We start from the raw sequence: 12121 nt of genomic DNA on the forward strand, positions 1-12121 counted from the left end.
TAAAGCGAATTGAGGACAAAGTCAGACTTCGTAACATAATTAGAGTTCTAGAAGAAGGAAAGAAAAAGATTATGGGGAAATAGACAATAATAAAATAGCAAATGAGTGCTTTTTCTAAATTTTTCAGAGATAACAATTTTCAGAATCAGGAAGCCCAATGTTTTCAAGCAGAATAAGTAAAATAAATTCATGCTTAGATTGCTGAAACTATAAAGCTCCAAAGACAAAGAGATGATTTTTAACAATTGTCAGAGAGAAGAGAGATTATAACAGCATATAATTCAGGGCAGTAATCGAAGTTAAAATTTTCGAAGGTCCTTGCGTTATTTGGGGAGAGGGTAAAGACATTAACTTTAGATTTTTTTAAGTATGCCTGTTAATTATTTAGGATAACTCCTTTAAAACAATCAACATAGAGAATATCACTTCCAAATTAGAAGAGGAGAAAAAATGGAATGGAGGGGTTGCAGGGGGACGCAATCAATCCAAAATAAGTCAAATACATTGGAGAGGGGTCAACAAACAAGAGCCCAGTAATTGTGGAGAGTACACCAGAGGCCAGGGTTGAGGGATATAAAGTGCTAAGCCCTCCAGACAGCGGAATGAAGCCAATGATGCATTTCTTCCTCTTGTCAGATTACATCGAGGTCTTGGGGACAAACACTTTGAGATTCAACCCTGGGATCTATGAAAGTCACATTTCCACAGAGAAAATGAGGCAAATATTGATTAAGAAAAAAGAGAAGGCTGGGCATGGTGGCTCACACCTGTAATCCCAGCACTTTGGGAGGCTGAAACGGGTAGATCACCTGAGATCAGGAGTTCGAGACCAGCCTGGCCAACATGGCAAAACTCTGTCTCTACTAAAACTATAAAAAATTAGCTAGGTGTGGTGCACACACTTGTAGTCCCAGCTACTCTGGAGGCCGAGACACGAGAATCCTTTGAACCCAGGAGGCAAAGGTGGCAGTGAGCCAAAGTTGTGCCACTGCACTCCAGCTTGGGCAACAGAGCCAGACTCTGTCTCAAAAAAAAAAAAAAAAAAAAAAGAAGTGTAGTTTCTTGAAGGCTTTGGTCAGGAAATTGCTAGAAAATCAATTAATTTTTTAAATTATCTGGAAATTTCCTGGATTTGCCACTTCACGTTTTCAGCACAGATGAAATGAGGCCTTGGTGTGTGAGCATGGATCAGTCAATTCATCATTTATTTTGGAAAAAAAATCAAATCTGTCCTACGTGCTAAGCAAAGTGTTAGACTCCCTTAAAGTGTTAACTATCTCATAAGAGAATTATTTATAATGAAAGCTAAAATATTTTAACCACCCCAAAAGAGGTAAAAATAAAGCAGAGGAAGTTTTCAGAGTAGAAAGTATCCTTATTTGGTTGGAAAGATCAGATGAAGGGGACATATGAGATGGTCATAAAAGGAAAGACTGAAACTTTTCCTTCAGGTGATACAGAAGGCATTTTAGGTGAAGTGAGTATCATACACTAGAATACAGTTGTTGGACATCGTTTTCAAAGATAGCTAGGGAACAAAAAATTATTAATTTGTTTGATCCATTTGAAAGATGTTAGAGAATAATTATCAATGAGAAAAAAAAAAAGGATGTAGAAATGCATTGTGGCAGGCCTCAGATCCATAGCTGAAGAGCTCATACTTAATTTTACAGGAAACTGCAATAGTATGGGAGGCCCGCCTCTAAAGCTTTTCACAGATAGAAATCTGGCTTTCAAAGTCATACCCTTAACCACTTCACCATGCTGCCCCTTGAACAAATGATGCCTATTTACAAGACACAGTGAGTTTTTGGGAATTAGGCATTTGATAAATATTTGACTAACAGAAAAATGTCAGCACTGCTGATGATTTAGGAAACATCAAGTAAATAATAAACCCAGTGTGGTAACGGCTTTGGGGAAGCAGATGCTTTTTATGCTGCTTATTATTCTTAAAAAATAAAATAAAATAAAATAAATTAAAAAAATAAAAGTTTCAGGGCACTGATGGGGTCTACTTGGTAAGCGGAGGGCCTGAGGAAGCCTGTAGCTTCAATCATGTATGGTAACCGGGTGGCTGAGCACCAATCTGCGTTGTTAGGAAATAGGGGAGAGGTATGCTGGGGCACATCCCAGCCTAACACGTGTGAGATTCCTTTTAGGAACTAACCTCATTAACTATAAGGGTCATGCAGAGGCAGCAAAGCCTGGTGCGATGAGCTCAGCCTTCACTCATTCACAAACACCATCACTCTTTTATTCAAATCTGTATATGGCTTTTTTGCTTTTTTTTTTTTTGAGACAGAGTCACACTCTGTTGCCAGGCTGGAGGGCAGTGGCGTGATCTCAGTTCACTGCAACCTCCATCTCCCGGGTTCAACAATTCTCCTGCCTCAGCCTCCTGAGTAGCTGGGATTACAGGCACTTGCCACCATGCCAGGCAAATTTTTGTATTTTTAGTAGAGATGGGGTTTCAGCATGTTGGTCAGGATGGTCTCGATCTCTTGATCTCATGATCCACCCACCTTGGCCTCCCAAAGTGCTGGGATTACAGGCGTAAGCCACTGCGCCCGGCCAGCTTTTTTGTTTTAAAAGTTAAATCCATTGTAATTACCCAAGCAATGCATGCATTCATTATCCTTTTGAGAAACTAGGTTGTTATAAAGATACTCTTATTCAGCTACCAACCGCTCTCCATTCCTGACCCTTCCCCTCTTAATGGCTGTTATGTTTGTTGTACTTCCATTTAGACTTTAATACTTTTACATACATATATGAACTCATTGGAAATATTGTGCTTAATGCAAATGGTATATTGAATTGTTTAGCAATTTGTTCGCTTTGCTTAATGATGTTTTTGAGATCTGTGCATGTTAGTTAATGTAGATCAGTCCATCCTCTGTAATTGCTGTATAGCTTGTCATCATATGACTACCATATTTTACCTACGCAAAAAAAAAAACCAACAAAAACACACAAAAAAAACCCCCAAAACCCCATAAAATGGAACATTCCTCTTAATTTGATAAATTTACTTTTGGTATATGTATCAAGAAAATGACACAAATGAAAGAGAAAAAAATCCAAGGATATTTGTAAGTGGATTCTACTGGAAATGCTCAAGATTTGGGGACTGGTTAAACAAATGATTGCATATTAATACAACAAAGCATTATAATATAATACAAATTATTATATATATAAAATACCTATTTGAGATAGATATTTGTAAGATATTAATTAAAAGTGGCATAGTATTATATATTGTTTATATATATATATATAAATGATGTCTATAAAATTTACTGTTACTCTGAAGTGATAATGAATGAAAAAAATCAGAGGACCTTGGGTGATTAATACTTTCTTTCTTTCTTTTTTTTTTTTTTGGAAATAGAGTCTTACTCTGTCACCTGGGCTGGAGTGCCGTGGCTCAACCATAGCTCACTGCAGCCTCCACCACCCTGGGCTCAGGTGATTCTCCCACCTCGGCCTCCTAAGTAGCTGGGATTACAGGTGCACACCACCACGCCAGGCTAATTTTTGCACTTTTTGTAGAGATGGGGTTTGTCATGTTGCCCAGGCTGGTCTTGAATTCCTGGGCTCAAGGGATCCACTTGCCTTGGCCCCAAAGTGCTAGGATTACAGGCATGAGCCACCATGCCTGCCTTGTAGCTAATACTTTATAGTAAAGGAATTTTTGCAGTTTGGTTGGCTATAATTATTTTGTCTTTCACTATATTACTAGATCAATAGACAATGAAGATACTTGTCATTTGAAACCACACAATATTTAGACAAAGAGCTTTTAGGTGGACCATGTATTCAAATAGAGGACCATCTGTAAGGAAATATTTTACTGTGTAAGGGAAAATAGACTCAAATTTCCTCCCACTCTGATTCTATTTCTCTTTAGTACTCTTAAACTTTTTCTACTTTTTCCACTTCTTGTATCTTCTAATTCTTACAATATTCAAAGAAAACCTCATAGTGTAATTGTCAATTATACTTTAATTGGAATGCAAATAAGATTAGCATTGCCGGTTAAGGCTTGTGTGACGCCTGTTTTAAATATCAATTGCACAACTAAAAAACGATGAATACTTATGCCAAATAAGCAATGAGATGACTAACTTGAATAAGATGTAAAATCTGCTAGCCCAGATATTAATATCCTATTACTATAATCTATGTTAATATCTTCCTGAAAAAACAATTGTAACACACATTTAGAATGAATGAGAAGTTTAAACATAAACTGCATCAATAATTTCTGGCACGTTAGGAAGATAATGAAACCAACAAATAGTAATATACAGCCCTGATGACCCAGAAAGTGAAATTTGATATCGCTCTTAATATTTCCTTTTAGTATTCAGAAAATCTTACCAGGGAATAACAACAACAAATCATCAATGAAGAATGGTCTATTGGAATGTATAATTCTGGTTTATATGACGTATATGATACCAAAAATAGTCAGCAAAACACAGTTTCAAACTAAGAAATCTTGTGAAATAAACTATCAAAGAAGAAACTAATCCCTAGCACTAATCAAATTCAGGAAGCCTAATTAGAGCTGTTAAGCCTAATCTGCCAATCTGGCATTTGCTCAAAATGTGGTCAGGAACACTAACTACTTCAGTGTATAAAAACAGAGATTATCTCAAAATCCACAATATAAGACATCATTATCTTCTGAGTAAATAATACAAGCTAGAGTATACCTCATAATAAGTAAATGATCCCTTTTATTTTAACTGAAGAAAAAGAATCAGTGTTCAGGATGTAAATGTCCTCAACAGTGTTTATTTCTTATTCTTGGACAGAAAAGAAGAAATGTATTAAGTATGTAATAATTCAGGCAGCTGACAAAATGTGCAAAAAAAAATTCAGATTCTAATCACAAAGATAGTGAAGGTCTTCCATCTGCAGCCCTCTAATTTTCTAACTTTATATACCCTCTCTCGGTGACCTCATCCACATCCATAGTTTCAATGATCACTTGTACACCTATAACTTCCAAATTGCCAAGAGTCCTTCCTCAGTGTCTTCCTCTCCTCCCAGCAAATGACTTCACTTATTTGCATCAAGCAAATTGACATCTTTAGAAAGTAATTCCCTTAATCACGACCCATCCAAATACTTACCAGGACCCATCTTTCCTTAACTTGCTTCCATCCCGTGTGAGATCACTGCCTTCATTTGAACAGATTCTGTACCTCTCACCCCCATTATTCAGTTTTTTGTTGTTGTTGTTTAGACAGAATCTCACTTCATCACCCAGGCTGGTGTATAGTGGTGCGGTCTCAGCTCACTGCAACCTCTACTTCCTGGGTTCAAGCAATTCTCCTGCCTCAGCCTCTCAAGCAGCCAGGACTACAGGTGCGTGCCACCATGCCTGGTGGGGTTTTTAGTAGAGATGGGATTTCACCATGTTGGTCGGGCTGGTCTGGAACTCCCGACTTCGAATGATCCACCCGCCTCGGCCTCCCAAAGTGCTGGGATTATAGGCGTGAGCCACCGCGCCCACCCAGTTTTTTTCCTTTACTGTGTCTGTCTTTACTGGTTCCTTTTGAGCATTTAAATAGAATTTAGCTCAATGTCACTCCCACTCCTGAAGATCTAGTTAAAGGGACTCAAATTCTGATGGCATGTGAAAGTCTAGCCCCTCCCTAAGATTTCTGCCAGTTCTTAGGGGTTTATAATCACAGGACTCTTTCAGCCTCTAGGCACAGGGTGGTCCTCGTGTGCTCTGTGTTCCTCAGCCACCTCCTTGGTTTCCAGAACAAAATCATTCACAACTAAGAGTGGTGAACTTAATTATTGACTTTATTGAAGGTAACTGATAGCCAGGGAAGGATCCCACTCCCCAGCACACACTGTCCGCCATCTTGCTCAATCAGCTCTCACCCCGTCTCCATTTTTCCACTCCTCATCCTCTTTCTTCTGGGCGTCTCTGGGAATACCCAATTCACTCTGCTTCTAATGTTCTGGCGTCAGCCAACTCTTTCTCTTTCTCCACATAATCAGTTGCTGAGTTTCACTTACTATTGTCTTGCCAACTCTTAACTCTATCACTTTTATTTCATTTCTAGGCCAATACTGTTGTTTAGATTTCTGTCCCTTATACTTGGATTATTGTAGTATGGCAGTGAACTAACTGGGCTTGGGGCTTTGATTCTCTGTCCCTCCAATAAATCCTGCACAGACCTGAAAGATGTGTCTTTCCAGAGTTATCCTTCATCATGTCAGTTCCAAGGTCAGAGTTCTTTAGCAAATTCCAATTCTGATGTAATAAAGTCCCATTTGCCTAGACTGACATTTAAGACTTTCCATAATCTGGTCCCAACCAAATTTTCCAGCCTTGTGTCCCAGTCCTCTGTCACTCGAACCAGCCAAACTGGTAGACCCACTCTCTTTAGCATCTACCTGCACAGTCCTGTCTTCACAACCCAGGAATGTGTTGTGCCCTTAATCCACTCATTTTCAAATCTGGTCTTAAATATTACCTCCCCTTCCAAGCCCTTCGTGGCTCTCTAACTGAGGGGTTTCCTGGGATATGGGACGTTCAGTGCTAAAACTGAACAGTCCTGGGCAAACCAGGACAGTTGGTCACTCTGCCTGTGATATATTCAGCAAAAGTCCTGGGGGAGAAAAGGGAGGCAGTGCTTTCTCATGGTTGCCTACTGTGGAAATTCAAAATTTTTGTGGCAGAATTGGCTACAGAAAACTCCAATGAGGGAAAAGGAAGGTGAATGAGAACACTTGTTCCACCTAATAATAGGCCCAGGCTGAGACCTTAATAAACTAACTTCCTTCCTTCCTTCCTTCCCTCCTTCCTTCCTTCCTTCCTTCTTTCCCTCCCTCCCTCCCTCCCTCTCTCCCCCCCCCCTCTTCTTTCTTTCTTTCTTTCTTTCTTTCTTTCTTCTTTCCTTCTTTCTTTTGAATCAAGAAGAGCAAGGATGAACAAAAAGGCGCATTTCAAGTAAAGGAGTTTTTAATAAGGATCTAAGTGGGTGGGAAACATACAGATCTTAGGAGTGAGAGGAAAATCTAGACAGGTAAACAACATTTTCCTTTTACTGTTACTTTGGAAATAATCAGAATCAGAGCTGGTCACTATTAGGAAAAATAAATGAATGCCAAAAGTTGAGGCCAAACTTTCTGGAGAATTTTCATGCCAAGTTGAAATTCAAGATGAGTTATAAAGATTTGGTACAACAACAGCAGATTAAGCAGTCAGGGAATTGTGTTAGAGATTTGTAACATGCACATGTTATATTGTTTGAGAACATTAAGATGTGTTATAGAAGAAAACTTAAATGAATGAACTAAGATGTGTTACACATAGATAAGAGGTTAGTAAGTAAAGTGTGTATGTATGTGTTAAATGTAGATGAATGTTAAAAGGGACGGAATGAAAAAGAAATGCCTAATAATCTGAGTCATTGCATATATATGAGGACCCTGTGGCCAGATGTACTTGTTCTTGCATCCTTCCAATAGAGCAAGTGGCTTAGGCAGCCTTAAATATATGGAACCCTTTGTTGAAACCTGAATTCTGGTCCTTGTAACCACACCACGAGCAGGGAAGGCTAATGAAGCAGCAGAGGGAGACAAGATGCATGAATATGGAGTTCCTCAGGATTCAGGTAGTGCGGCCCATTCATGCCACGAGCATCCAATCCTAAGTATATTAATGTATGCTGCTTGTTTCCCCCATTTCTCACTATATGTTTTAAGTTGATTTAATAAACTGATATAATAAACTGTGAACAGTTTAATTTGGTCTTGAAGTCTTTCATTTCCATGATCTCTGTGATAGCTTGTCTGGCAGTGGACTTGGAGGCTATGTGGCATTAGGATAATTTTCTACATGACATGATTTTAGAAAAATGTTCTGTCTGCCATGAAGGTGTCCTCTCTCCAATTGGCATTGTGTTAATAAATAAGTAGTCACTTTAATAAATAAGTTATATTTCTGGACAAATTTGAAGCTTGAGATCATTTGTCATAATTTATCTTGGTAAACACATTTATGGCTTATTTTTGGTTGCTCAGATTATTTACATGTGACAATACTGTAATTGAATATGCTGGCTGTCTTTTCTTTCTTGCTTACTTTTTTCTTTTTCTTTTTATTGAAAATAGGCAGGGTACCAAGAATTACTAATTACAATATTCCTGCATTTCATGGGTAATGCTTGAGGAATGAATTAGCGATGCAAATATTGAGTCGATATCCACAAATGTAACAAGTTTATGATGCTAGAAGTAAATGTCCACAGGTACTATTAGATTTATGAGCAGGCAAAAACAACAGCCAAAAGGTCTTCAAACCTCCAAAATCTCCATCCTTGGCTTCCATTAGAGTTGACTCTTTAAGATTAGGTTCAATCTCTAGAAAGTTCATTAAATAACTAACTCAATAAACATTTATTTAGAAACTCTTGTATACTAGACTCTGGATGGAGACTATAAAATCCCTGCCCTCATGGAGAAGCAGGGGAAAGAAGCAGCATACATTAATATACTTAGAATTAAATGCTCGTGGCGTGAATGGGCCACACTACCTGAATCCTAGGGAACTCCATATTCATGCATCTTGTCTCCCTCTGCTGCTCCATTAGCCTTCCCTGCTCATGGTGTGGTTACAAGAACCACAACTGAGGTTTGAACAAAGAGAAATCGGAGCAATTTAATGGCTAAGTGGCTGCCTGCATATGTATATCAGGTGTACAGAGTGTTTTCCTGCCATTATTATTTGCCAAAATAATTCACTGGGACTTAGTACATGAGCATAGCTTAGTTTGTGAGATTGACTGATGAAAAGTATGACCTGAGAAAAAGAGACAGGGCAGGTAGATTTGTGGGGAGAATAGACCTGGAAGTTCTTTTGTTTCATTTTGTTTTGTTTTCTTTTGTTTTTTTTTGTTTTTTGAGACAGAGTCTGGCTCTGTCTCCCAGGCTGGAGTGCAGTGGCGCGATCTCGGCTCACTGTAACCTCTGCCTCCTGGATTCAAGTGATTTTCCTGCCTTAGCCTCTTGAGTAGCTGGGATTACAGGCATGTGCTATCATGACCGATTAATTTTTTTGTATTTTTAGTAGAGATGTTGGCCAGGCTGGTCTCTAACTCCTGATCTCAAGTCATCTGCCCACCTTGGCCTCCCAAAGTGCTGGGATTACATGCGTAAGCCACTGCATCTGGTCCCAGACCTTGAAGTTCTTGACCATAGATTGTATGTCATGGTGGCATTTGGACATTTGATTTCTTTAGAGAAAAAGTCCCTATCTCATAAGATACAACCAAATAAGTTCAGAAATAAAGAAGTAGAAGCCACTATAAACAATCCATAGAGGAAAGGAAACATTTAAATGAAAGGGAATGAAAGGAAAACATTTAAATCATTAGAGCAAAGAAACAAAACCACTAAGGAAAATTAATACATAAGACTACATACAAATTTTCAAATTCTGCACATTATAAACTTCTATATATGAATTGAAATACAAATAACAAACTAGGGGAAATGCTTTCAGTATATATGACAAAGTATTTAAAGTAATAGATTTTCATTCTACCAGAAAAGCATGCACACGTATATATTCACTGCAGCACTATTCACAATAGCAAAGACATAGAATCACCCTAAATGCCCATCAACAGTAGACTGCATAAAGAAAACATAGTACCTATACACCATGGAATACTATGCAACCATAATAAAGATTGAAATCATGTCCTTTGCAAAAATATGGATGGAGCTGGAGGCCATTATCCTTAGCAAACTAACACAGGAACAGAAAACCAAATACTGCATGTTCTCACCTATAAGTGGGAGCTAAACGATGAGAACAAGTGGACACAAAGGAGGAAACAACAGACACTGGGGACTATTTGGGGTGGAGGGTGGACGGAGAGAGAGGATCAGAAAAAGTAACTAGCCTCGTACCAAGGTGGCAAAATTGTATGTACACCAAACTCCCATGACATGCGTTTACCTATATAAAAACCTGCACATGTACCCCTGAACCTAAAATAAAAGTTAAAAATATAATAAAATAATGGATTTTATAAAGTAGTAGAAAAAGATAAACGATTTAGAAGAAAAATAAGCAGAAGCTCTTTATAAAGAGAGGTGTGCAAGTGGTTATGAAACACATAAAATAATATGCAGATTCATTAAAAATAAAAAATAAGAGGTAAAATAACAGCCATTTGAACATTGTAAATAGAAAATGAGGGTTAGTGGGATGGATAATAAATAAACTTTCATGAACTGCTTATAAGCATGTAGATTTGCATGAGGTTTTTGGTGGATAATTTGGCAACACATTTCAAAAGGCTTGTAATAATTTAGAATCTATTACCAATCACACCTCCTTCTGGGAATTTATTTTAAATAAATAATTTAAGGCTGGGTGTAGTGGCTCACACCTGTAAATCCCAGAACTTTGGGAGGCCAAGGCAGGCGGATCACCCGAGGTCAGAAGTTTGAGATCAGCCTGGCTAACATGGCAAAACCCCATCTCTACTAAAAATACAAAATTAGCCAGGTGTGGTGGCGTGTGCCTGTAATCCCAGCTACTCGGGAGGCTGAGGCAGGAGACTCATTTGCACCCAGGAGATGGAGGTTGCAGTGAGCTGAGATCATGCCATTGCACTCCAACCTGGGCAAAAAGAGTGAAACTCCATCTCAAAAAAAAAAAAAAAAAAAAAAAAAGGAAATAATTAAAAAATTTAAACGAATTACAGAAAAATGTACTTATCATAGAATTATTTTTAATACAGAAAAATTGAGATGAATTTAAATGAGGTTGAACAATGATATTGGCAATTGGTCAAATACATTATGATATATTTATATAAAGATATAATATGCATGATTGAGCTGGGTGCGGTGGCTCATGCCTGTAATCCCAGCACTTTGGGAGGCCGAGGTGGGTGGATCACTTGAGGTCAGGAGTTCGGGACCAGCCTAGCCAAAATGGTGAAACCCGGTCTCTACTAAAAATACAAAAATTAGCTAGGTGTGGTGTCAGGCGACTGTAGTCCCAGCTACCAGGGAGGCTGAGGCAGGAGAATTGCTTGAACTCAGGAGGCGGAAGTTGCAGTGAGCCAAGATCATGACACTGCACTCTAGCCTGGGTGACAGAGCAAGACTCTGTCAAAAAAAAAATGCATGATTGAAATAATAATATAAAATATAGAAGAATGCTTAATGACATGAGAAATTAGTCACAATATCTTGTAAACGACAAAAGTAGCTTACGATGCCATAATGTGACATGATTTCATTTTTATAAAATATATGCTGCAGGAGTATGTGTTTATATATGTATGTATACCTATGTGTAAAAAGATACAATTATAGATAATTTTACATTTTATTCCATAAGTTTTTCTCAATTTAAAAATTTCATAAAACAACATGTTACTTACATAAACTTTTAGATTTGTAGTTAGAAATATTTAAAATAATTTAAAATGTTGCATTCTGATATTAAATATTATCAGGCCCTTCAACTGTGTCTGGCTACTGAAATAAGTCTATTATTAAATAGGTGTAGTGCTTTCTTAAAAATATTATACTCAAACATTAATTGAAAAGCTTACATGTTAAACACATATTCTTCTTCCAGCAAAATGAAATGTCATCCCGAGTTACCTTGGGTCGCCAAGGGTCCCAGTTAGCTTTGTACTGATATTTGGCCATGTCTTGTAGAACTGCATGATGTCATCCTTTTTTGTAACCATTTGCAACTGTAGTTTCTATGGGGACCAAGGAACATCCTAGGGCAAGAATTAAAACAGTGTCAATTGTTTTGGTAGAAATTCACTAGGTCAGGACCATATCACAAAAGAGAAATGAGGGACCTGAAGACAGAACTCACCATAAAGAAAGGAGTCGGGCAGGGTGAATGTGTCAATTTAGTAGTAGTCCCTGAAAGTCAGAAATGGGTCATGGTTCAGGAACAGTGTGGCAATCCGAACCTGAACACTTCCCATCCAATTATTTCATCAGTCATTGTACCTTGCCCTCTGGGGGAACTGGGGCAGTGTCTGTAAAGAAACTTGCTATATCTCAAGGAATTCTATAATTCTCATAGGTCCCA

The 12121-nt window shown here is 38.1% G+C and overlaps 1 protein-coding gene across 4 annotated transcripts in view; it reads right to left on the minus strand.

The window, feature by feature from the left end:
* EPB41L2 (erythrocyte membrane protein band 4.1 like 2) overlaps positions 1 to 11738 on the minus strand; it is a 291214-nt gene extending 279476 nt beyond the window's left edge. For 2 of the 4 annotated variants that reach the window (XM_054492768.2, XM_054492752.2), the window contains exon 1: positions 11674 to 11738. The gene's annotated coding sequence lies outside the window, so the exon portion shown is untranslated. Of the gene's footprint in view, positions 1 to 11621 lie in introns of all 4 variants that reach the window. The other 2 variants (XM_054492767.2, XM_054492747.2) reach the window with 1 other exon arrangement.
* Positions 11739 to 12121: the final 383 nt, after the last annotated feature.

The sequence above is a fragment of the Pongo pygmaeus genome, chromosome 5 (genome assembly GCF_028885625.2).
Source record: "Pongo pygmaeus isolate AG05252 chromosome 5, NHGRI_mPonPyg2-v2.0_pri, whole genome shotgun sequence".
Lineage (NCBI taxonomy): Eukaryota > Metazoa > Chordata > Mammalia > Primates > Hominidae > Pongo > Pongo pygmaeus.